We start from the raw sequence: 26362 nt of genomic DNA on the forward strand, positions 1-26362 counted from the left end.
GGGAGCCCCAGGTCAAACCCACAGGTGTCTGCGGGGCCTCGGGTGGTTCCCTCGGGGGTCTGGGGAACTCACGGGTGCTCACTACGGGTCCGCGGTGCCCCCACAGAAGTGGGACCACACATCATCATCCCCGCATGTGTCACCCGTGGAACCACCAGCCTGATACCCTTGGGATACCCGAGGATACCCACAGGTGGTCTCCATAGGCCCCACGCAAAACCACGGAATCAAACCCTGAATGTAAAAAAAATAAACCTGGCCTATATATTCAATACATACACCCTCCCCCCCAACACCTACAGTAAAATAATGTGCAAAATAACTATTATCCAGATATGGATAATAGATTAATTGCCCATTATTAAAAACATTAACTAGCATATACAAATAAATAAAGTACTACTGACCTCATCAATACGAAGTGTCCGTTGCCAGCAAAATCCTTGTCTTGTCCACAACATACATAGCAAATACAAAGCCAATACATTGCAATTACATTCAGATATCAATTAACCCCTTAAACACCTTATCAGATAATAACCGCAAAGGTGATTAAGGGGTTAAGCCACACAGGCCCGATACCCACCCTTCACCCATGAATTTGTACTGTGGCTTCATCATGCAACTATATATATATATATACTGTATATATATACAGAGAGACAGAGAGATGTCTCATGATAAACCCATGATAAACCAATATACAGTACAAATAAATGTAGAAGGGTTATCAAAAGCACTGTCCTACAACCAAACACTTCTCCATACATACACACTAAATTAAAATCAATTTCCTTTAATATTCATAACTGATCTCTCAATCTAAATCATCACTAAACCTCTGAAAAGCCATTAAACAACTTACATTCCAATATAAATGATGCCTAAATATCTATGCACCATATACATTCTGCAAGTAAACAAAACTCAATTAGCAATCATTATTTACATCCCTAAACAATTCACACTAGATCCCGAACAATAAAACCATTAACAAATTCACGCCTAGAGCAGAACAATTAAGCCTTTGAAAAAATATAAGTACCGACAAAAATACAACCTTTACAAACCAAGCCTATCCCTGACCTTCCTCAAACACACAATACAATACCAAGGAATACATCTATCTAATTTTAAAATACTTTAAACTCACAATAAAGCATACTGTAGCAGCATACACAAAATAATTTAAAACACATCTAATCCAGCTTTTAAAACAACATCATTTCTTACCCTGTACTGTACTGTATGTATATATCTCTCTAGACATATATACATACATACATACAGTGGCAAGAAATGATATACCACAAAAAAAAAATACACATGTTTGTTAAAAAATCTTTTGAAAAAATTAACAAGTTAAATAAAATACATTTCTTTACTGTAGTTCACTTACCATTACTTGCCCCCACCGACTCCCGTTGCGCAGCTTACTCACGAACCAATCCACGATCAGGAACCCATAAAATAATAAACCAGAAAATAATAAACATTAAACTAAAAATCCAAACCAATCCACGGGTTTTCTATCTGTAATCCATCTTCATCTGTGTTCTTCTTTCTTCTATCTCCTTCCAGCGGGGCGGGGCGGGGTCTTCTCCCCGTCTGCGGCCACGCCCTGGTCTTCTTTTTTTCCTGGAGGTCCTTCCTCCGCAGCGTCTGGCTTCAAAATGAGACGACATAGGCTTTTAAAGGCCTATGACGTCACATTTTGCGTCATGGTTCCCACGGTCCTGATTGGACCGTGAAAACCAAGTGTTTTGGCCGACAAAAAAAAAATGATGACGTCACTTAAAGGGAATGAAAGCACAGCCAATCAGAATGGCTTTGCTTTAATTGCCTTTAAGATGACGTCATGAAAAGGCACATGGCCGCCCTCACATGGTATGGTAGCCAATCAGAGCGTGGGAACTCCATTCCATTTTTTTTTTTTTCCAAACAATTTTATTAGGCATTCAGTTAAACATACTGTACAGTGGTATTGTGCTAAAACGCCTAACATTTTCCAATCCACAGTTTTTTTCGGGGGGGGGGAGCAGAAAGACAACCGCCGTTGTCCGTAGAAAAAGGGGGGAAGCCTTCAGAGAGGGAAGGCAGAGGGGAGGGGGATTTAGAGGGTGGGGGGGGAGGGGGGGGGGGAGAGGAGAGGGGGGAATGGGGTGTGGGGGGGGCCCATCTGACTGTCTGGGGGTATGAGCTATAGAGCATTGGTCGATCGCCTATGGAGGGGTGTCCGGGCTTTGGGGCGCAGGGATTGGCTGTCTGGCCCTATTATTGGAGGACCATGGGTCCCAGATTTCCTCATAAGCCGGCAGTTTTTGTCGAACGATGGCGGTAAGCCGTTCCATGATCATCACCTCGTCTACTCTTTTTCTAATCGTTCCCAGTGCCGGCGTAGATGTTTTCCTCCAGGAGGCCGCAATACAGCAACGAGCCGCAGTAAAAATGAAGGATATCAATTTCCTGACTGGTCGGACAATGTCTTTCAGTGGTGCCGCCAGCAGGTAGGTCAGTGGTTCGATAGGCACTTCCAGGTCGGTGACCTCTTTTATTAAAATTTGGACCTTGGCCCAGTACTTTACAATTTCTGGACAGGACCACCAGATGTGGACCATGTCCCCTCTATGACCACAGCCTCTCCAACATAGATCTGAAGCCAGAGGGTAGATTTGGTTTAATCGGGCTGGGGTAAGATACCAGCCGAACATAATTTTATAAATGTTTTCCTTAATTGTAGTACATAGGGAGGTCTCCGAGGCTGTCTCCCAGATTTCTTCCCAAGTCTCTCTGTCTATATGTATGTTCAGGTCAGCTGCCCATTTGAGCATATAGTCGTGCTCTTTTGGGGTCGAGGAGCGTTCTAGTGCCCAGTATATATCTGAGATTAGACCTTTCTGGTGGGTCTTTGTCTCGCAGAGAAGTTCGAACGTTGTGAGAATGGGGTATTCTGGGAGAGGGCAAGTTGTTCTAATAAAGTTTCTAATTTGAAGATATTTGAATGTGTCCAATTGTCTGATTTGATATTTGTTCCTTAATTCTTGGAAACTCAGAGGCCTCCCCAGGCTCAGAAAATCCGCAATCGCCTCTATACCCCTTGTGCGGTATTGTTCGAACAGTTTAGATCCACATCCCGGGGGGAACTTCGGATTGTTAAAAATAGGGGTCAATTGGGAACTTTTAGTAGTAAGGCCATATTTGTATTTGCAACGTAACCACACATCCCATGTGAAGCGGGTGGCCTGAAGTTTCAGGTTGTGTGTATGTCCCTCCCCTCTGTCCAGGCTCCAGAGGCAGGCTTGCAGAGAAGGCATTTTGGCACATTGAGTCTCTATCTCCACCCAACTACAACGGGTCGGGTCGGCATTCCACATTACCACCTGCTTAAGCTGTGCAGCTAGGTAATATCTGTGTAAGTCCGGTACCCCCAGACCTCCTCTAGATCTTGCTGCCATCAGGACCGATCTGGCGACTCGGGGTCTTTTGCCCTGCCAAATAAAGTTAAATATTCTGTTTTGCATGTTTTTGAGATCAGCGCCTGGGACGTGGGTCGGGAGTGTTTGAAAGAGATATAACATTCTTGGGAGTATATTCATCTTAATGGAAATCATTTGACCGATCCACGATATCTGGTAACCTTCCCACTGATCTAGATCCTTTTTGATCTTGTCCCATAAACGCGGGTAGTTATCCCGGTATAAATCCCGGTAGTGCCTTGACACATTAACTCCCAGATATTTAATTTGTGAAGGGCACCATCTGTAGGTAAAATTGGTTTTGAGGAGATTGACTTCGGGATCAGGGAGACTAAGATTTAGGGCCTCTGATTTGTCGCTGTTTATCTTATATCCTGATACTCTGCCAAACTCCGCCAGTTCCCTCTGGAGGTTGGGGAGGGAAGTTTGAGGTTTAGTCAGAGTAAGGATGATGTCATCAGCGAATAGGGAAATTTTGTATTGTGTTTTATCAATCGGAATTCCCTGGATATTCGGGTTCTGTCTTATTTTAGACGCCAGTGGTTCAATCGTAGGGGCGAAGAGAAGGGGAGAGAGGGGGCATCCCTGCCGGGTACCGTTCTGGATTAGGAATCGTTCAGATCTTCCGCCCGAGAGGCGTACCGAGGCTGAGGGGTTCTGGTAGAGTGCTTGAACGCCCTTTAGGAACGAGTCTCTGAAGCCGAATTTAATCAATGTTTGGTTTAGGAATAGCCAATCAATTCTGTCGAATGCCTTCTCTGCGTCAAGGCTTAGTAACATTGCCTTTGAGCCTGAAAGGTGGGCATGATCTACTAAGTTAATTATTTTACGTGTATTGTCTGAGGCCTGACGGCCCAGGACAAACCCGACCTGGTCCTTGTGTATTAATCTCGGGAGGATGGGATTAAGTCTGTTCGCCAAAATTTTACTATATAGTTTAAGGTCGTTGTTCAACAATGAAATTGGTCTGTAACTTCCGCATTGGGTGGGGTCCTTCCCGTCTTTAAGTATTATTGCCAAATTTGCAGACGACATTGTGGACGGGATAGGACTCCCTTCAAGGAATGAGTTGAACAAACTTAATAGATGCTTGGATAGAATGGGAAAGAATTTTTTGTAGTATGCATTTGTGAAGCCATCAGGGCCCGGCGCCTTGGAATTTTTTGAGGCTCTCACGGCCATTTCCAATTCGTCTAGCGTTATTTTCGCGTTTAGGTAAGTATTCTCCTCTTCTGTTAATGAAGGGAGGTCGCACTCGGATAGGTAACCGGCTGCTAAAGCCGTATCCGTCTCTTTAGAGTTAGCAGAGTGGGTTCTTAGGTTATACAATTTAGTGTAGAATTTGGTGAATTCCTCTGCTATTTTTTTTCCGTTATATGGGAGTTCACCAGAGTTATTCCTGATCGCCGTGATTTGCGATCTTTTCTGTATGCCTCGTAACTTGCTGGCAAGAAGTCTATCGGCCTTGTTCCCTTTATCGTAATACCTTTGACCCGTCCATCTAAGAGCTTTTTCTACATCTTCTAATTGGATGATCTTTAGATCGTTTCGAGCAGTTGTCAACTGTTTATAAATTCTCCGGGAGGGGTTATTTTTATGCTTTTGCTCTAGATCGATTATTTTGTCTGTGAGCTCTTTAGATAATCTGAGTTTGGTTTTCTTCCGGTGGGAGGCAATCGAGATAAGATTTCCTCGAATTGTCGCCTTATGGGCTTCCCACAGGCTTGCTGGAGAGGCTACGGAGCCTGTGTTTATTCTGAAGTATTCCTTAAGGGATTTTTTGAGTTCCAGCACTGTCCCGGAGTGGTTCAGTAAGGAATCGTTTAATTTCCAGCAGTACGAAATAGTTTTCCCGAAGGGGATGGACAGGGTCATGGTGATGGGAAAAGGGAGACCAAAAAGCGCACCAGCACAAACGGAGCAGGAAAAAACCAGAACAAAAAAATGCATTGGATGGGTCTTTTGCCACATTAAAGTGCCCTTTTAATCATTTTTTTGTTCTGGTTTTTTCCTGCTCCGTTTGTGCTGGTGCGCTTTTTGGTCTCCCTTTTCCCTGTATTGCATTGAGTAGCTGCACAGCTTGCCTGCCTGCCCTACCAGGATGTGAGTATTTGCATATTTTTCAGGGGAACCTGCCAATGAGACATATGGTGAGTGGGTTGCACCACACACCACCTGTCTTCAGGAGGATAGTACCCATTATATGACACAATAGGTACTATATCAATTGTTAGTACCCTGGTACAGTGGTCTGGCTTATTATCATTTTGAGATATACCTGCATTTGAGCGCTTCAGCTATTTTCCATCATGGTGATGGGAGCATGATCTGACCATGTAATTGGGCCGATATCTGTATCAGTGGTAGCCTCTAGTACGTTCTTGGAAGCAAGGAAGTAGTCAATACGGGAGTAAGACTGGTGGGGCGCCGAGTAAAAAGTGTAATCTCTCTGTCCCTGATGCTGTGTTCTCCAAATGTCTACCAGAGAAAAGTCTCTCATAATATCCTTAAATTTTTTCCCCAGTCTTTGTGACTGAGTGGAGTGTTGTCGCCCTGGTTGGCTCGATTTGTCTTCCTTTGGGTTGAGAGCCATATTTAAATCCCCTGCAATGAGTATTGAGGATAGGTATTGTGGGTCAATTTCTTCCAGAACCTTTTTAAGAAATTCTGTCTGGTTTTCGTTTGGGGCGTATAGGTTAATAAGGGCGATTGACGTGCCGGATAGTGAGCCATAGACTACAATGAATCTCCCCTCTGGATCTGCCTGAATTTTTGTTAAATTAAATGGGGTGCCCTGTCGGAACAGAATGGCCACCCCTCTACGCTTGCTGCTGAAAGATGAGAAATAACTCATCGGGAATGCATGCTGGAATATTTTAGGCGGCTCTTGTGACATGAAGTGCGTCTCCTGGAGGAAAACAACGTCCACTCCTGTTTTCTTTATCTCCTGGAGGGCCAGGCGACGTTTTCTATTATTGTGGAGTCCCTTCACGTTGAGGGAGATAACTTTCAGGGCTTTTTGGTGTGACATTGCTAACTCTTAGCTAAGACCGCTCGTGTGAGCACTAGAGTAGTGCTATGGGGTGCAGTCAAAATGGGCGAGGGGAAGAGGGGTCGGGAGTGGGGCCGCTGGGACAGTAACAGCGGTTGGAAAGAGGGAGGAAAATCGACCCTAATGGGGTCTAAAAGTGTTTGACCGGTCTTAGAAAAAGAACCGGTTAGTGGGGTGTAAGACCCTTGGGGGCGGGTCCGAGAACGCTCTCCAGTGAAGGCGGGCCGGGTGGAGACCCTGAAAATTCTGTGACTTCAACCGGCTTCCGCGTCGCGGGGTTGGCTTCTTCGGAGAGATGCTATACCCGCAGTGTTTTTTGCTTTATCTAGCCGAATGTGGGTGGGCTTGGGTAGTGGAGGGGGAACTGGGTCGGGAGATGAGGGGATGGGGGTTGTAAGGGACGCTGTGGGAATGGTTGCCCTAGAGGGCGGTGGGGGGAGGGCGGGAGTCAGGGGGGGGGGTAGTGAGCGGGGAGCCTGGAGGGGGGGGCGTGGGGAGGGGGGGTGGTTGGGGAGAGGGAGGGGAGGGGGTGAGATCTCATTTTGGGCTCTCGGTTGGTGGAGCCCATTGTATGGTAATGCTATCTATCTGAAGTGCTTAGTGGCTGATGGGGGTGGGGGGGAGGGGGAATACAGGGAGGGTCCCTGCTCAGCTGGTGTGGGGGAGGGGAGGTATAGGGGTGGGTAAAGGGGGGGGAGAGGGCAGGTCTTGGGAAAGGGGAGGGTATGATGAGAGGGAGGGGACTGGGGGGATGGAGCATGGGCGGGGCATAGGGAGATACATCTCCATTCTCCTTGGGTAACCGTCAGTCTCGGAGATGCTCCTGTCCAGGGGGGCCGGGGCGGGGGTGGGTTGGAGGGGATAGGGGGTAGGGGGGGTACAGGCATAAACATTGAACCTATAATGTGCATTACTGTAGACTTCTAGCATTGACAATAATACATGGTTAGTAATTTGAACCTGCAGCATTGTGCATGAATCTCATATAGCATTACACACCTTATACATTTGCCTTAACTTCAGCGTTGAGCGGCCTCATGTGGTAAACCCGGGGACTGCGTCTGTCGGGTCCACCTTCGGGAGCGTGCTCAGCCAAACAGATTCAAAGTGGAGTGGTCCAGCCCGGGGGGACTGGGGAGGGGTTAGCGAGGGGAGGGGATAGAGAGGGGAGAGGGAGGGGCGGGGTATCTGGGCGACAGGGGGGGGGAAGGGGTCCTTGGACGGGGGAGGATAGGGGGGAGGAGGGGGAGGGAGGAAGAGTGGGAACGAGGCGGGGGGTGGTGGGGAACCTGGGGTACCGGGGAAAAGAGAGGGGGGGAGGGGCGGGGATAGGGCTAACCTCGGTCTTTGTGCCTTACATACTTCACACATTCTCCTACCGTTCATTGTGTGTCAGGTTTCAGCAGTGCCCTGGGGGGCAATGCGCCCTGCAGGTCCTCTCATGAGGGAAGCGGCAGTCTGAGCCTGAGTAACCTGCCGAGGTATGGTAGGGCTGAGGTGTAGTTAGTTCTGGATCCGGGAACCGGGGGGGGGGGGTGGCGAGTGGCAGGAAGGGGTGTTGGGGGGGGTAGGGAGGGTTTGGGGGTATCTCGCGGGGGGGTGGTGCGGGGAAGTGGGGGTAGGGGGGGGGGCCTGAGGAGGGGAGGGGAGAGGGGGGTGGGGTCACCTCGATCGTCGCCCTCATGAACATTGTCCAGATAAAACATTCATTACTGTAGGCATCTAGCAGTGACAATAGTATCGCGATAGTACAGCCTTATGTGTCGGCTTAAAAAAAAAAAATGTTGGCATCTTGTCCTGAGTCCCTTGTAATTGCCACTGGGCTGTAGCTGGGGCGCGTGCATCCCCCTTTTTTTGGGGGGGGGGGAAGGCTGGTGTATTGGTGGGCTGGGGGAGGGGTTGAGAGGAAGGTTAGGGGGTAGGGGGGGTAGGAGGGAGGGAGGGGGGGTGTAGGGGGGAGGGGGGGGAGGGGTTTGAGCAGGAAGGGGGGGTGGGATGGAGGGGGTTAGTGAGGACAAGGGGGGGGAAGAGGGGGGCGAGGTGAGGCAGTCATTGGGCAGGAGGGAAGGGGTAGGGATGTTGGTATTGGGAGGGGGGTGGGTAGGGATGTTGGTATTGGGAGGGGGGGTGGGTAGGATGCGGGGGGGAAGAGGATAGAGGGGGGGGAGGGTAGGGGGATGCTCTACGAGCTCATTATAGGCCTGTCTAACTGGGAGGACGTGGCCGCTGGGGTACTTAAGGCCTGATGCCTAACTGGGAGTGATGGGATTATACTAATAACCGGGGATAACATGGGGGGAACATTGTTACAGACCCTCCGCAGACGCCTCACAGCTGGGAGCGTGCGGGATGACCTGGGCCGTTCGCCCCTCCGTGGAGGGGGAAGTCATGGTCCTCCGGGACCGTCAAGGGTTGGACCGCCAGTGAGATCTTCTGACCCCCCCTCGGCCGAGGGGGGGGCCCCGGCACTCCATCTGGAAACCGGGCTGTTGCGTGGCCTCCTTTGGTGTTGTGAGAGCGACGCCTCTGGTCTGGAACTGCAGGTCGGGGCCTCGTGATGCGGAGAGTGGAGTCTGGAGGTCGGAGGTCAGAGGTCGCGCGTGGTGATGACGTCTCGATCTCGTCCGGGATGCCTCGTGGTGCTCCGCAGCGGAATGAAGACTCACAGGACGCCATCTTGGGGGAATCCGGTGCGCACGAGGTGGACTCGCCTCATCGATCTCCAGCAAAGCCGCAGGTGATGCTTTCATGGTGACAGCGGGAATGGATCCGGTCGTTCCTCCAGTTACTGCTGGGAGTGGGGAGTCCCTGTTAAGAGGTCAGTGCTTCGATTGGTGTTGCGTGTATGGAGGCTCTTGATGGGGGACCCTTCCGACGCCATTTTGGGTGATGTTAGGGAAGAGGGTGGAAATCTCCCGGGAGGGCCTCTCGTTGTGCAGGGGACACCCGTCAGCGCTCCCTGGACTGCCTCTGCTCCGCGATCCTTTCAGATGCTCTAACCGGGTGGTCCTCCCTTTCTCGAGGTCTGTTGTCAGGCAGGTGAGCATGGCGGAAGGGTTCCGCGGGGAGGCCCAGGGTTTTAGCCAGAGGCTCCATCTCTTCAGGCTGTCGGATGGTCAGGAATTTTCCTTTGTGGGAGATGGTCAACTTAAAGGGGAAGCCCCATTTGTATGTAATTCCCTTTTCCCGGAGGAGGAGTGTCAAGGGGCGCATCGCTTTCCGTCTGTCCACGGTTAGCTTGGACAGATCATTGTAGATCTGCAGGGGCTCATTTTGGAACGTGATCGTGTCTTTGTCCCTGCAGGCTCCAATCAGTTTATCCTTAGTTGAAAAACTGTGGAGGCGCACGATCACGTCCCTCTTGCGGTTTGGGTCTTCTGAGCGCGGGCCCAGTGCCCTGTGAGCCCTATCTATTTCTAGGTCCCGGGGGTCGAGGTCAGGGGAGATAGCGCGGAAAAAGTCCAGCAGATATGCCCTAAGCTGGGAGGGCACTATCGCCTCTGGGATACCGCGGATCCGCAGGTTTTGCCTGCGGTCCCGGGTTCTCTTGGTCCTCTAGACCGTCCCGGAGGGAGTGAATTTCATGCCCCAGGCGAATTATCTCCTCGTCCGCCTCTGACTGATGCTGGAGGGCTTCATCCAGTCTCTCTTCCAGGTTTGTGGTTCTTTCTTGTAGGCCCTGAATATCATGCCTTATCTCAGCCACTGCTTCTTTGATATTCGCTTCCAATGATCTCTGAAGCTTAGCATGGAGCTCCTCGAGGAATTCCTTCATGATTCTAGCATCTGGTGAGGGGGGGTTTCGGCGGGACTCGCCGGGCTAGTGAGGCCTTGTGTGCCTTGTGCAGCAGGTGTCTGGGCGCCATCTTGCCTCCTGCCTCCCGCCTCTGCAGTCTGTTTAGCGGGGGTAAAGTATTTTCCTACCCCTTGGGGCTGGTGACTTTTTCCCCTATTCGCCATCCCTGCGATTTCAGAGAGAGATTCTATACTTTTTGGGGTGTTTTTGGCCGGTTTAAAAGGTATAAAGTTAGTGATTATACAGAGGGGTCTCCGGAGCTCTCCCTTTACCCGTCTGCCCTGGATGACGTCATCGGCACGCCCCCGAAATGATGTTGTTTTAAAAGCTGGATTAGATGTGTTTTAAATTATTTTGTGTATGCTGCTACAGTATGCTTTATTGTGAGTTTAAAGTATTTTAAAATTAGATAGATGTATTCCTTGGTATTGTATTGTGTGTTTGAGGAAGGTCAGGGATAGGCTTGGTTTGTAAAGGTTGTATTTTTGTCGGTACACTGGCGACACACTTTATTCGAGCTCGGCTAGTCCCACGAATTCGGGTATACCCGGGTGTATTGAGGTTTGTGACTGTTTTCTGCCCGAGTGCATTGAGGCATTTTCCAGGCAGGGATTGAAGCATTTTATTCCCGCTGGCTGCAATACTGCACAGTATATATATATACTGCATTACAATTCATGAATTTATGCCATCTGGTAGACACGCGAAGCATTGCAGCCTATTAAATCCTAATCATTATCATTTAACAGATCAGCCGCCCGTCAGCCAGGCATGAACCCAGGCTGGGAAGGCAAACGCAACGGGGCTTGTCAGAGGTGAGGAGCGGCCCATTCCAGGTGTCTGCCAGGTACATACTGGGTATTTGCTCGAATAAAGTGTGTCGGTGCAGTACTTATATTTTTTCAAAAGCTTAATTGTTCTGCTCTAGGCGTGAATTTGTTAATGGTTTTATTGTTCGGGATCTAGTGTGAATTGTTTAGGGATGTAAATAATGATTGCTAATTGAGTTTTGTTTACTTGCAGAATGTATATGGTGCATAGATATTTAGGCATCATTTATATTGGAATGTAAGTTGTTTAACGGCTTTTCAGAGGTTTAGTGATGATTTAGATTGAGAGATCAGTTATGAATATTAAAGGAAATTGATTTTAATTTAGTGTGTATGTATGGAGAAGTGTTTGGTTGTAGGACAGTGCTTTTGATAACCCTTCTACATTTATTTGTACTGTATATTGGTTTATCATGGGTGTGTATATAACGTGTGTTTATATACTGTATATATATATATATACTGTACATATATATCTCTCTCTCTCTCTTTCTCTCTGTCTCTCTGTATATATATACAGTATATATATATAGTTGCATGATGAAGCCACAGTACAAATTCAGGGGTGATGGTGGGTATCGGGCCTGTGTGGCTTAACCCCTTAATCACCTTTGCGGTTATTATCTGATAAGGTGTTTAAGGGGTTAATTGATATCTGAGTGTAATTGCAATGTATTGGCTTTTGATTTTTGTTTACTTGGTTGTAGGGCAGTATGCTTTTGATAACCCTTCTACATTTATTTGTACTGTATATTGGTTTATCATGGGTGTGTATATAACGTGTGTGTATATATATATATATATATATATATATATATATATATATATATATATATATATATATATATATATATATATATATATATATATTGTATATATCTCTCTCTCTTTCTCTCTGTCTCTCTGTATATATATACAGTATATATATATATATATATATATATATATATATATATATATATATATATATATATATATATATATATATATATAGTTGCATGATGAAGCCACAGTACAAATTCATGGGTGAAGGGTGGGTATCGGGCCTGTGTGGCTTAACCCCTTAATCACCTTTGCGGTTATTATCTGATAAGGTGTTTAAGGGGTTAATTGATATCTGAATGTAATTGCAATGTATTGGCTTTGTATTTGCTATGTATGTTGTGGACAAGACAAGGATTTTGCTGGCAACGGACACTTCGTATTGATGAGGTCAGTAGTACTTTATTTATTTGTATATGCTAGTTAATGTTTTTAATAATGGGCAATTAATCTATTATCCATATCTGGATAATAGTTATTTTGCACATTATTGTACTGTAGGTGTTGGGGGGGAGGGTGTATGTATTGAATGTATAGGCCAGGTTTATTTTTTTACATTCAGGGTTTGATTCCGTGGTTTTGCATGGGGCCTATGGAGACCACCTGTGGGTATCCTCGGGTATCCCAAGGGTATCAGGCTGGTGGTTCCACGGGTGACACATGCGGGGATGATGATGTGTGGTCCCACTTCTGTGGGGGCACCGCGGACCCGTAGTCTGCGGGGATGACGATGTGTGGTCCCACTTCTGTGGGGGCACCGCCGACCCGTAGGTGCGGGGATGATGATGTGTGATCCCACTTCTGTGGGGGCACCGCGGACCCGTAGTGAGCACCCGTGAGTTCCCCAGACCCCCGAGGGAACCACCCGAGGCCCCGCAGACACCTGTGGGTTTGACCCGGGGCTCCCAGACATCCTTGGGCCTACCGTGGGGACCCAATTGTGGCCCACGGTGACCCAAGGAGACCACCTGAGGGCCATGGTGCTGGCAGGATCCACCAGCAGGCCTCCAGAACCTGTGGAATTCTGCTGGTAAACTGTAGGTCTGTCCAGGTGCCCTGCCAGGCCACCGGGGACTAGCGTGGGGCTGCGTTATGAACCCTGTATGTAAAAGGATAAATCTTGTATTTATGGGGGGGGGGCACAGGGGGTGGGTAATGTATTTAATAAATAGAATGCTGTTTATTGTGGGTCATTGTATTGTTTTTAGTGTGGGTACTGGGGGTGGGGTGTTTCCCCAACAGTATGTGGGTAGGCCTCCCTTGTGGGTACTGACTGGGTAGTTAGGCCTCACGGGGGTGGGGGGGGTTAGTGTGGGAGGGTATGTAGGCATCCCGAGTGGTGGGTGAGGGTGGGTTAACCCCTTCATGACTGTAGCGGTTAATAAACGCTATGGTGATTAAGGGGTTAGGGGACATTACTTTGTATGTTTTAATTTTTGTGTCTGTTTTGCAGAAGTGGAGGGGCCATGGCCAGGATGGGGGGGGGGGGTAATGGTATGTGGGTAGGGGGTGAGGGTGGTTAGACCTCACAGTATGCACATTGGGTCCCCCCCCTCCCCACATTTACATACACTGCACTGACAGCAGGGAGGGAGATTTACTGGTAACAGAAACATATCTCTGCCTTCAGTGTAATCTGTTTAAAACACCCTCCCCCCTAATGTGTGTTTCTGTAAAATCTCTCTCCCTTCAGTGTAATCTGTTTAACAGAAACATTAGGGGGGAGGGGGCTTTAGGCCTTTACATCTCTCTCCCTTCAGTGTAATCTGTTTAACAGAAACATTAGGGGGGAGGGGGCTTTAGGCCTTTAGGCCATTACATCTCTCTGCCTTCAGTGTAATCTGTTTAACAGAAACATTAGGCGGGAGGGGGCTTTAAACAGATTACACTGAAGGCAGGGAGATACAGGGAATGTACTGTATTGTTCATCATGTATTTTGTTTATTGCAATGCTGTGTATAAAGTACTGCACCGACACACTTTATTCGAGCAAATACCCGGTATGTACCTGGCAGATACCTGGAATGCGCCGCTCCTCACCTCTGACAAGCCCCGTTGCATTTGCCTTCCCAGCCTGGGTTCATGCCTGGCTGATGGGCGGCTGATCTGTTAAATGAGGATGATTAGGATTTAATAGGCTGCAATGATTCGGGTGTCTACCAGATGGCATAAATTCATGAATTGTAATGCAGTGTATATATATATACTGTGCAGTATTGCAGCCAGCGGGAATAAAATGCTTCAATCCCTGCCTGAAAAATAACTCAATGTACTCGGGCAGAAAACAGTCACAAACCTCAATACACCCGGGTATACCCGAATTCGTGGGACTAGCCAAGCTCGAATAAAGTGTGTCGCCAGTGTATAAGGTTTTTTACAATTAGATAGATGTAATCCTTGGTATTGTAAGGGTTAGCTTTGGTTTTAAATTGTGTTTTCTGGTTGGTACTTACAGTATATATTGATTTTGTTTACTTGATTGGTTAAAATAGTTGACTTGTTTGGAAGTGTTTGTATTTACTGGTAGAGTAGCTTGCAATTATATTGTTAACATTCATTTGCAGAATGTATATGGTGCATAGATTTTATGCATCATTTATACAATGTAAATGCAATGTACTGTGTGGATTGGAATGTTATGTTTTATATTGTAAAATCAGTTAGGATTATTAAATGGATTATTATTATTGTCTGTATAGAGAAGCGTTATCTGTAGGACAGTATGATTTTGATAACCATTCTACATGTATTTGTATATTGGTTCATCATGTGTGTATATATACTGTATACTGTATATATCTCTCTATATATATATATATTTCGTTAGCCACAGAACGGTATCATCTATTTTTTTAATTTTTTTTAAATTATATATATATATATATATGTGTATATATATACACAGTATATACTGTATATGTATAGGGATTGTTATTATATATATATACTGCATATATATCCAGTATATATATACAGTATACTGTATATTTATTTCTCTTCATGTATTTATTTATTTAGATTTATTTATTAATTGTGGGGCTGCTGTGCGTGAATTTTTTTTATTGGGGGTGAGGGGGGTGTTTGGCCCTTGGTGTGAGTTTAGGACTTGCAGCAGCAGCACAATTAATAAATAAATCTAAATAAATAAATGAATCTAAATAAATACATTTAAAATACATTTTTATTGATAGTGTAGATGTGCAGAGGGTCTCCAGAGCAGAACCGCACTGGTTTCAGGTCTGGGGACCCCCTGCTCCCTGAGATACAGGCCCCTTTAGGGGGTGCCGGTATCCCTCTGCTCTGCTTGGTTTACAGGCCGCGATCACGTGGTCGGGCCCTTTAAACCAAGCAGAGGGATACCGGCACCCCCTAAAGGGGGCTGTATCTCGGGGAGCAGGGGGTCCCCAGACCTGAAACCAACGTGGTTCAGCTCCGGAGACCCCCTGCACATGTACACTATCAATAAAAATGTATTTCAAATGTATTTATTGTCATTTATTTATTTAGATTTATTTATTTATTTTTTGGCGGCTGCTGTTTGTGTGTATTTTTTTTATTGTGGGTAGCGGGGGTGGGTGAATGGGGTATTAGCCCCAACGGTGCTTGTTTAGGGCTTGCGGGGTGTAGCGGGAGGGCTTAACCCCTTCATGACCGTAGCGGTATTAACTGCTACGGTCGTGAAGGGGTTAAGTGCACCCGCAACCCCCCTGCAAGTCCTAAACTCACACCAAGGGCCAAATACCCCCTTCACCCACCCCCGCTACCCACAATAAAGCGGGCACGGTGGGTTAACCCCTTCATTGCCTTAGCGGCTATACGCTATGGCAATGAAGCAGCATTTCTGTACTTTTAATAATATTGTGCAGGAGCAGGGGGTCCCCTGAGTTTAGATTTCTGGCTCAGGGAACCCCCTGCTCACTGTACAATATTATTAAAAATACAGAAATGCTGCTTCTTTACCATAGCCCATAGCCGCTAAGGTAAAGAACGAGTATTTATTTACTGTATATACTGTATGTGTTTTATTTATACTGTTCATGTTCAGAGGGTCTTGGGAGCTGAACCGCGTTGGTTTCAGGTCGGGGGACCCCCTGCCCCCCGAGATACAGGCCCCTTTTGGGGGTGCCGGTATCCCTCTACTTGGTTTAACAGGCCGCGATCACGTGATCGGGACCTTGAAACGCAGAGGGATACCGGCACCTCATAAAGGGGTCTGTATCTCGGGGGGCAGGGGGTCCCCCGACCTGAAACCAACGCGGTTCAGCTCCCGAGACCCCCTGCACATCTACACTATAAATAAAAATGTATTTAAAATAATTTTTAATGTGTCGCTGTTTGCGCAGAGAGAGCAGCGGATCTCTCCCTGCTGCAAACACGTCTCGCCCCCAGTATGTGCATATACAGTACTGTATGTGTACAGTACTGTATGTTAGGGGTTATAGGGGCTGTTGTTATACAGTATATATATATACAGTATATATACTGCATTACAATTCACTATAGGGGACGGCTTAAAGAGAACAGCTCGCAAGCGCCCTCATGTGTTTTTACACGGCATTGCAGTATTGTAGCTAGCCGGAATAAAATGCTTCAATCCCTGCCGGGAAAATAACGCAATGCACTCGGGCAGAAAACAGTCACAAACCTCAATACACCCGAGTATACCCGAATTCGCGGGACTAGCCGAGCTCAAATAAAGTGTGTCGCCAGCGTACTTCCTGAGTTACAGGTCCCGATGTGGGATTTTAACATTGCGGGGATACCGGCAACCCATACCGGGGCCTGAAATTTGGGAAGTAGGGGGTCCTGAGCCTGAAATCAACTTTGTTCAGCTCAGGAGTCCCCCTGCTCATGCATACTATAAATAAAAATAAAATGTAAGTGTCACAGTGGACACAAACTTATCAATAATTTTATATTTCTGGGTACTCGATTGAACACAACAAGGAGCAAAATAAATTGGGTTTTATTTCCTGGATTGACAAAGGCACGACAACACTTACTGGGATAAGGGAACGAAATAGATTGTCCTTTGCCTGCAAGCGCAATAAATAAATAAAAAAAGGATATAGTAGCGCCAACCGTGTGTTGATTCAAATGCAGATATTCAATAAATACACAGAGAAGTCCCGCTGCCAGAGTTTATAGAGGTGATTCAAAGTCCTCCACACAATGTCAATCAAGAAAAAAGTGACATCCTGAGGAAGCCAAAGGCGAAACTAGTTTGACAGAATTTGGACATTCCAGGCCACCGTAGCTGGAAGGAGAAAGCTCTACCCGGCTTTAGGATTGAACTACTACCGATGCGCATGTGCAGTGTTGCAGGGTACATACAACTACACACGTGGGTTTCTTGACAAGGCTGTTTTATTTTGCCTTGAAAAATATACAGCACACAAAACAAAAATAGCTCTTTTTCAGCAACAAACGAAAATGGCTTTTCCTTCAGCAAACCGAACAAAACAGTTTCTCTTTAGCAGACAGTTTATATATATGCAGCTACCCTTTTTCTATGCAGGGGACAGACAGTTCACAGTTTCACTACTTTGCTACTCAGACCTTGTTTTCAGGAATCACTTTAGCAGCTTACTCCTCTCTCATCAACAGCAAGCTCCATGTGTCTACAACCTGGGTTTTAACACACCTTGATTAGGCAGCTGGGATCAACTAATTGTCCTGAGGTTCCCAGCTGAAGTTTAACCTAGTCAGTGCTGCACTGCAGAATAGACATAGGTTTCCAGGCATATAACTGGTGGCTTTTATTTACCCTGTCACATTCCTCCCCTGTTAGTGTGTGGCTGGGGCTACGCACGGCTGAAGCCCGACCATCCACCCCTTCTCTAGAAATGAAGTCAGCATTTGCGTTTTCTTTTCCCGGCCTATGCTGAATCTCAAATGAGAAGGGTTGGAGGGCCATATACCACCTAGTCAATCTAGCATTGGAATCCTTCATGCTATTTAACCATTTCATTGGAGCATGATCCGTCACCAAAGTAAAATGGACTCCTGCCAGGTAATGTCTCAAAGCCTTGATTGCCCAATATACTGCGAGGCACTCCTTCTCAATCACTGAGTAATTTTTTTCCCTTGGGAACAATTTCCTACTCAGGAAAAGGATAGGATGTTCAACTCTCTCAAACTGTTGTGACAACACTGCCCATAGCCCTATCTCTGATGCATCTGTTTGCACTATAAAAGGGCTGTTGAAGTCTGGGCTTCTAAGGATGGGACCCTCTGATAGACACCTTTTTATGTCCTCAAAGGCTCTCTGACAATCCCTTGACCACACCACTTGTGTAGGGGCACACTTTTTTGTGAGGTCCGTTAAAGGGGCTGCCACTTCCGAATAGTTGGGGATGAACCGCCGGTAGTACCCTGCTAAACCCAGCAGAGAGCGTACCTGCGTTTTTGTTTGGGGGGTCGGAACTTCTTTCAGGGCAGCTACCTTGTCGGCTAGTGGCCTTACTTTTCCACCTCCCACTGCATACCATAAATATTTGGTTTCCGCTTTACCCAAGGCACATTTCTTAGGGTTGGCTGTGAGCCCTGCCTCTCTTAGAGATTTGAGGACCGCTTTCAGCCTATTTAGATGGGCCCGCCAGTGTTTACTATAAATGACAATGTCATCTAGGTAGGCTGCGGCATAAGTCCTATGGGGCCTCAGTACCTTATCCACGAGTCTCTGAAATGTGGCTGGGGCTCCATGCAGTCCAAATGGCATTGTCACAAACTGGTATAAACCCATGGGAGTGTCAAAGGCTGTTTTGCATTTGGACTTTTCCTGTAAAGGTATTTGCCAGTATCCTTTTGTCAAGTCCAACGTGAATATATATTCCGCGTTACAAAGGGCGTCAATTAATTCGTCCACCCTTGGCATCGGATATGCGTCAAACTTGGATACCGCATTGACCTTTCGGAGGTCCACTCAAAATCTTACCTTCCCATCGGGTTTAGGGACCATAACTAGTGGACTACACCACTCACTGCATGATTCCTCAATTACTCCTAAGTGTAACATTTCTTGTACCTCCTTCTCTACCAGAGCCCTACGACTTTCAGGCAACCTATAAGGACGGGAACGTACTTTTACCCCAGGTGCTGTCTTGATTGCATGGGAAATTAAGTTAGTTTGTCCTGGTAAGTCAGAAAAAACATCCTGGAATTGTGTAATTATTGCTAACAAGTCCCCTTTTTGTTCAGAGGACAACTGTTTACCCATTGGGATTTTATCATCACACATGATGTTCTCCCGTGGAGGCTGAGGACCCAAGTCCGTTTCCTCCTCCACCGGGTGGATGAATAGAGACCGCTGCATCTTCCAGGGTTTCAGCAAGTTCACATGGTAAATTTGTTTACCCTTCCTGGATCCTGGTTGAGCGATCTCGTAATCCACATCACCCGTACGGCGGAGTACTTCGAATGGGCCCTGCCATTTGGCCAGGAGTTTACTCTCGCAACTGGGTAACAATAACATCACCTGGTCTCCTGGGTGAAACACTCTCATGCGAGCATTCTGATTGTAATGTCTCTCCTGACTGTCCTGGGCTGATCTAAGATTCTCCCTGGCAAAATGGCCGACCACATCTAGGCGCTTCCTAAGGTCTAGTACATATTGCAGGGTATTCTTAGAAGGGGACTGCTGTTCCTCCCAGGACTCCTTTAGGAGGTCTACGATACCCCGCGGTTGGCGGCCATAGAGCAATTCAAATGGAGAGAATCCCGTGGAGTCCTGGGGAACTTCCCGCACTGCAAACAGCAGAAAAGGGAGAAGTTCCTCCCAGGCTCTCTTTTCTGAGTCTACAAATTTCCTCAGCATCCCTTTAAGAGTTCAGTTAAATCTTTCCACCAATCCGTCAGTCTGTGGATGGTAGACCGATGTCCGAACAGACTTGACCTCTAGTAACTTTAAGACATCCTGCATCAATGTAGCCATGAAATTTGTACCTTGGTTTGTCAACATAACCTGGGGAAGTCCAACCCGTGAGAACAGTTCCAACAACTTGTTGGCTACTTGCTTCGCTGTTGCTGTTCTCAGGGGGAACGCCTCAGGATACCTTGTTGCATAGTCCACTATTACAAGGATAAACCTGTGTCCTTTCACAGAAGGTACTAGAGGTCCTACCAAGTCTACCCCAATCCTCTCAAAGGGCACTGACACCAAGGGTAGAGGAACCAAAGGGGCTGGTTTTTGTCCTTTTGGACTAGTTAGCTGGCACTCCGGACATGCTGCACATACAGTGGCGACCAACTTTATTCGAAGTTGGCTAGTTCCGCGAATTTCGGAATATCCCGGTGATGTGCGGTTTAGTAACGTTTTCTCCCGGGGTGTATTGCGTTATATCCCGCCCGATATTTAAGCATTTTATTCCCGCTGGCTGCAATACTGCAATGCCGTGTAAAAACGCATGGGGGCGTTTGCGAGCTGTTGTCTTTGAAGCCGAGAAATTCATGAATTGTAATGCAGTATATACTGTATATATACAGTATATACTGTATAACAACAACCCCTATAACCCCTAACATACACATACAGTACTGTATATGCACATCAATGATACTATAGGCCGGCGGGGGCGAGATGTGTTTGCAGCAGAGAGAGATCCACTGCTCTCTCTGCGCAAACATCGGCACATTAAAAATTATTTAAAATACATTTTTATTCATAGTGTAGATGTGCAGGGGGTCTCCGGAGCTGAACCGCGTTGGTTTCAGGTCTGGGGACCCCCTGCTCCCCGAGATATGGCCCCCTTTATGAAGTGCCGGTATCCCTCTGCATTTAAAGGTCCCGATCACGTGACCGCGGCCTGTAAACCAAGCAGAGGGATACCGGCACCCACTAAAGGGGCCTGTATCTCGGGAAGCAGGGGGTCCCCGGACCTAAAACAAAAACGTTTCTGCTCCGGAGACCCTCTGCACATCTACAGTATGAATAAAACACACACATCAATAAAGAATTTTTCTTTACCTTTGCGGCTATGTGCTATGGTAATGAAGCAGCATTTCTGTATTTTTTTTTCAACTTTCAATTTTTATTGGAAAGTACAAATACAGCCAATGTTCCACAGCCCATTATTACATTTCCAGTTTTGTCAAACACATATAGTGACGCATTGCAGACGTATCCACTTAACACATTACAAACAAAACCAGACAAACTTGACAAGGAGACAGGGAAAGAGGATAGGATGGGGGGGTGGGGGGGGTAGGGGGAGGGAGGTGGTAGGTTTCCAGGCTCTGGAGTAGGTTTGTAGAAATTTCTTGTTCAACTTTTTAGGCCCTCGCTAAGGAATTTAACTGGGACAAGTTCTTCTGAGGTTTCTTTCTGTCTTTCATTTGTTTTTCCCAATTCTATGACTACCGGAAGGTCTGCTAACTGTGCGTCGCTAAGTCGTGTTGTCTAATCTGCCCTTAAAGGAGAGCGTACCTGATTTGATTAGTGCAAGATTGAGGCGGCATCCACTCCTGGGATTTCTACCTGGGTCAACCATGGATCCCAGACTTTTAGAAAATTTGTGCCGGAGTCATTAACTAAACTTGTTAATTTTCCATCCGGCAAACATGCCAAATTCTATTTTTGATCTTAGGGATAATCGGTATCTCCTGCTGTTTCCATAGTGCTGCGATCTCACATCTTGTGGCAGTAGCAAAATGCGCGATTAATTTATGCGACGCATTTGACAGACCCTGGATCCGCCTGCCCAATAGGAACAGCCACGGGTCCAGGGGGATCTCCAAATCGAGAATCCGCTGAATCCAATCTCTGATTTGTTCTCAAATAGGGGCCACCTTAGTGCAAGACCACAGCATATGTCGGAGGTCTGCTGCTTCCCCACACTGTTTAGGGCAGAGAGGGGAGTAGCCTTTTACAAATTTCGCTAAGCGCGTCGGAGTGTAATACCACCTCATAAGGACTTTATATGCGTTCTCCTTTAATGTGGTGCAGATTGAGCTTTTTGCCGCCGCCTGAATAATTCTGTCCCATTCGTCGTCCTCTAAAGTCTCTCCTAGGTCTGACTCCCAGTGTCTCATGTAACTCAGTCTATTGTCAATGGGCGACTTCTGGCAGATCACTTCCCTGTACATTCTAGACGTGAGTCCCCTTGTGTCCGTATCTCTGGAACACAGCTGCTCAAAATTTGTTCGCGCCAGTCGAATTGGCGTTTTATTGTAGAAATCTCTGATCTGGAGGTACCTAAAAAATTCGCTGTTTGGGATATTCTTAGAGGATTTAATTTGGTCAAATGTTTGTATGGTCGTTATGCCCTCCAGATCCTTTAGGCGGGAGAATCCCTTCTGAGTCCATATCAAGAAATTTTTGCTATTCAGGCCCGGAGCGAAGTCTGGGTTGCCCACTATTGGTGTCATTAATGATGTTTTGGTAGTCAAATTACATTTGAATTTCGTGGCCTCCCAAACTTTTAATGAATTGACCATGGTCTGTAGCGGGTTGTTCATCTTGCGTACCCCTTCTTTGGGTAGCCAGATTAAATTTCGGATTTCAATTGGTGCACAGCATCTCTTTTCCAACTCGACCCATCTCCGTAGGCTTGGGTCTGTGTGCCATTGGAAAATCTGCCCTAATTGGGCTGCTTTATAGTAGGCCTGCAAGCAAGGCACCGCTAACCCTCCGCATGATGTGGGACGTTTTAATATCCCTTTAGCAATTCTTGGATTTTTCCCGTTCCAGATAAATTTCATAATTTTTGATTGGAGGGAGAGGATGTCTGCCTGTACCAATGGGATATGGAGATTCTGGAAAAGATATAGCATCTTTGGGAGGAGATTCATTTTCACGCTATGTATCCTCCCAATCCATGAGATGCTCCCCTTCATCCAGGTTCGGAGATCCTCCCCCAGCGTCTTTATGATCTTGGGGAAATTTGCTTTATATAAAGTTTTATATTCCCTTGTGAGATAAACCCCTAAATATTTGATCGCGGAGGGTTGCCATTTGAACTGAAAATTGAGGTCAATCAGTTTTTCGACTTCTTTTGGTAGATTAATATTGAGGGCTTCTGATTTAGACTGATTGATCTTAAATCCCGAAATTTGGTTAAATTTGCCCAGTATGTTGAATACATTTGGGAGAGATGTGAGAGGTTTGGTTATTGTGAGAATGACATCGTCCGCATAAGCGCGGCTTTGTGCATTTGGTCTCCCACTGGGATACAAGAGACATCTGGGTTAAGTCTGATGTGTGCCGCCAAAGGCTCTATACATAAGGCGAACAGTAGTGGCGACAGCAGGCATCCTTGAAGTGTTCCGCTTTTGATTTCAAACTGTTCTGATGGGAAGCCTTGATATCTCACTCTTGCTGTTGGGTTTTTATACAACGCCAGGATGGCCTGCAGGAGGCGTCCCTCAAAGCCAAATGCTCTCAGTGTTTCCGATAGGTAGGGCCAGTCTATTCTATCGAAGGCTTTCTCAGCGTCCAGACTTAACACCATGGAGTGGATTTTTTCCTTTTGGGCCAGATCAATTAGGTCTATAATTCTCCTGGTGTTATCTGCCGCTTGTCTACCTCCGATAAACCCTACTTGATCCGTGTGTATCAACCCGGGAAGAACACTACCCACCCTGTTGGCTATAAGTTTAGAGTATATTTTAAGGTCCGAGTTAATCAGTGAAATGGGCCGGTAGCTCTTACAGTCTGCCGGGTCCTTTCCGGGTTTATGGATCACCGATATTGAGGCTTGGAGCATTTGTGCTGGGAATGAGGCCCCTGCTAAAATTTCATTTAATAATTTTAACATGTGGGGGGCTAGAATTTTTAAATATTTCTTGTAATATAAGTTTGAAAAGCCATCTGGCCCTGGGGCTTTAGCCGGTTTTAGAGCCTTGATGACCCCAGAGAGTTCCTCCATCGTGAAATCCGACTGGAGTGCCTCCCTGTCGCATCTCTTCAAAATGGGTAAATGTGCCTCTTTTAAGAAGGTCCGTAAATCTTCCTTTGTTTTTGGGGTATGGGTTACCTTATCTCCATTGTATAATATTTCGTAATACTTTTTGAATTCCCCTGCTATGTTCGCTGGGATGGAGGTAAGGACCCCACCTTGATTTAGAATCGCGTGAATGTGATAATTTGGAAGCTTATTTTTTAGCTTATTGGCAAGTAGTGTGTCAGGCTTGTTAGCTTTTTCATAAAATTTCCACTTGGACCAGGTCAATTCCTTCTCAGCCTGGGCAGAGAGAAGGAGGTTAAGACTAGTTTTAGTGGCTAGTATTTGAGTCAACGTGTGAGCATTTTTATTGTTTTTATGAAGGGAGGAAAGCTCCGCTAGCTGTTCCTCTAGCTTCAAAATTTTACCCTCCCGCTCTCTTTTCCGCTTAGCGGCCAGATTCATAATGACCCCCCTGAGGGTAGCCTTATGGGCCTCCCACAGTGTGGAGTGCATAGCCACACTCCCCTCATTCTCCTCAAAGTATTGTGTGATCTTTTCCCCAATTTCCAATTGTAGGGCTGGGATTTTCAGCAAGATTTCGTTTAGTTTCCAGTTCGCTCTAGGTCTGTCTAGTGGGATTAGTGTGCACCGCAGCTCAATGGATGCATGGTCAGACCATGAAATGTCATGGATCTCGGTGTGAGAGACCCCAGGGACCATTCTGTTGGATACAAGGAAGTTATCTATCCTGCTATATGAGTCATGTGGGTGTGAGTAGAAGGTGTATTCTCTCAGTCTCTGGTGCTGTTCCCTCCATATGTCGAGTAATTCTCAGTCACGTAGCCCTTTTTTAATTGTTAGTATGTAAGATCTGTGTGTAAAATTAGTTGATGAACATCTGTCAAGGTCCTCCCGTAGTGCCCTGTTCAGGTCTCCAGCGACAATGATATTGCCTCTGGCCACTTTGTTGAGTTTCCCAAAGAAGGTAGAGAAAAAACCTGGGACCGTCTCATTGGGGGCATATATTGTTGCTAGGGTAATTGGGAACCCTTGTATTGCACCCCTTACTATGAGGAATCTGCCATCTTTATCTTTGAAATTCTTATCGGGTACCAACGGTATTCTTTTATGAATTAGTATGGCCACCCCTTTTTTTTTTACTTTCGCGGAAGACAAAAAGTGTGTCGGGTAGTCCCTATCCAGGAATTTGGGGTAGTTGTTTTGAGAGAAGTGTGTTTCTTGCAGAAACAGAATTTCTGCCCCTTTATGCTTATAATCTCGGAAGGCTATTCTGCGCTTAGCTGGGCTGTTAAACCATTTAATGTTTTGTGATACTAGCCTGAGTTCCTTACTCATTTAAGAGTATGAGATGACTTTGCTGCCGATATCTGTTCCTGCGTAATGCACTTGGGCCAGAATCCCGACCTCCTCTTCTTCTTGAACTGCGATACCTCACTTCACCACCTACAGAAATACACAAGGGGGAGCACACAAGAGGGTACACTTGGGGGGACACAACAAACACTAGACCAGACAGAAGACAATAGAGTTCTCGTCGTCTCGGCAAAGCCGCCTCCTTGACGAGATCACCGCCTTTGGGAAGCTGGACTCCTCTCCAACCGTCCGGGGGGAACGTGGGATGAAGATCACTCACCCACCGCGTCCAGTCCCAAAGGACTTCACTAGGGCCCAGGAGATCTCCCCTCCTCTCCCCTAGTGCGTGGCCCATACGGATTTTTGAAGCAGGTCACTCCCTCCCTCTCCCGCCTCGCTCTTCCTGAGCTTGAATTAACATAAATTATGCTTAACCCGAGTCTGTCCCGGCTTTGTTCACCTTTATAGAGTATCAGGCTAGTCCCTCGGTGTCGTAGCCTCAGCAGCCTGTGTTTATTTGCTTCTCCTCCTTTTCTCGTCCCCCCTTCTTTAGTTTTCCGCCTTCCCCAGCGATCTCCTCTGTGTCTATAAACCTTGTGTCGCCCTGCTCTTTACTTCCCTTCTCTGTTCCCACTCAGCCTGTCTTCGCCCACCTACTAACATTTCTCTAACTTCTTTGATAACTAACCTACCCATTCCTATTTCACGTCCCCCTACCCTCTACTTCCAGTCACCACTCCCACCATCTATCTTGCACAATTCTATAGCTTTCTGTTTTCCTCACTTCTCCCTTTTTATTCTTGTTACCTTCTAGCTCCCTACTTACTCTCATCCTTACACTCCCTCTACCACTTCCTTTCGACTTGCTACATCCCTATCCCACTTTAAATTCCAGTCTACTTCCTTTCTCCTTCTTATAGCCTTGTCTCTTTAAATATCTCCACGTCTGCTTGTCCCCACACCTCTCCTTGCTTTTATCCTCTTACTAACTCTCTGGCTATCTCTCACTTTACCCTTATTCCCTTAATGGTACTGCCGCGACTACGCTATACTAGTTCCCTTCCCCTATGTTTCCTATCCTTCCTACATTTCAAAATTCAAAAAGTCCGCTTCTGACCGGCTAGGTGACT

This window comes from Ascaphus truei, chromosome 11 (assembly GCF_040206685.1).
Source record: "Ascaphus truei isolate aAscTru1 chromosome 11, aAscTru1.hap1, whole genome shotgun sequence".
Classification (NCBI taxonomy): domain Eukaryota; kingdom Metazoa; phylum Chordata; class Amphibia; order Anura; family Ascaphidae; genus Ascaphus; species Ascaphus truei.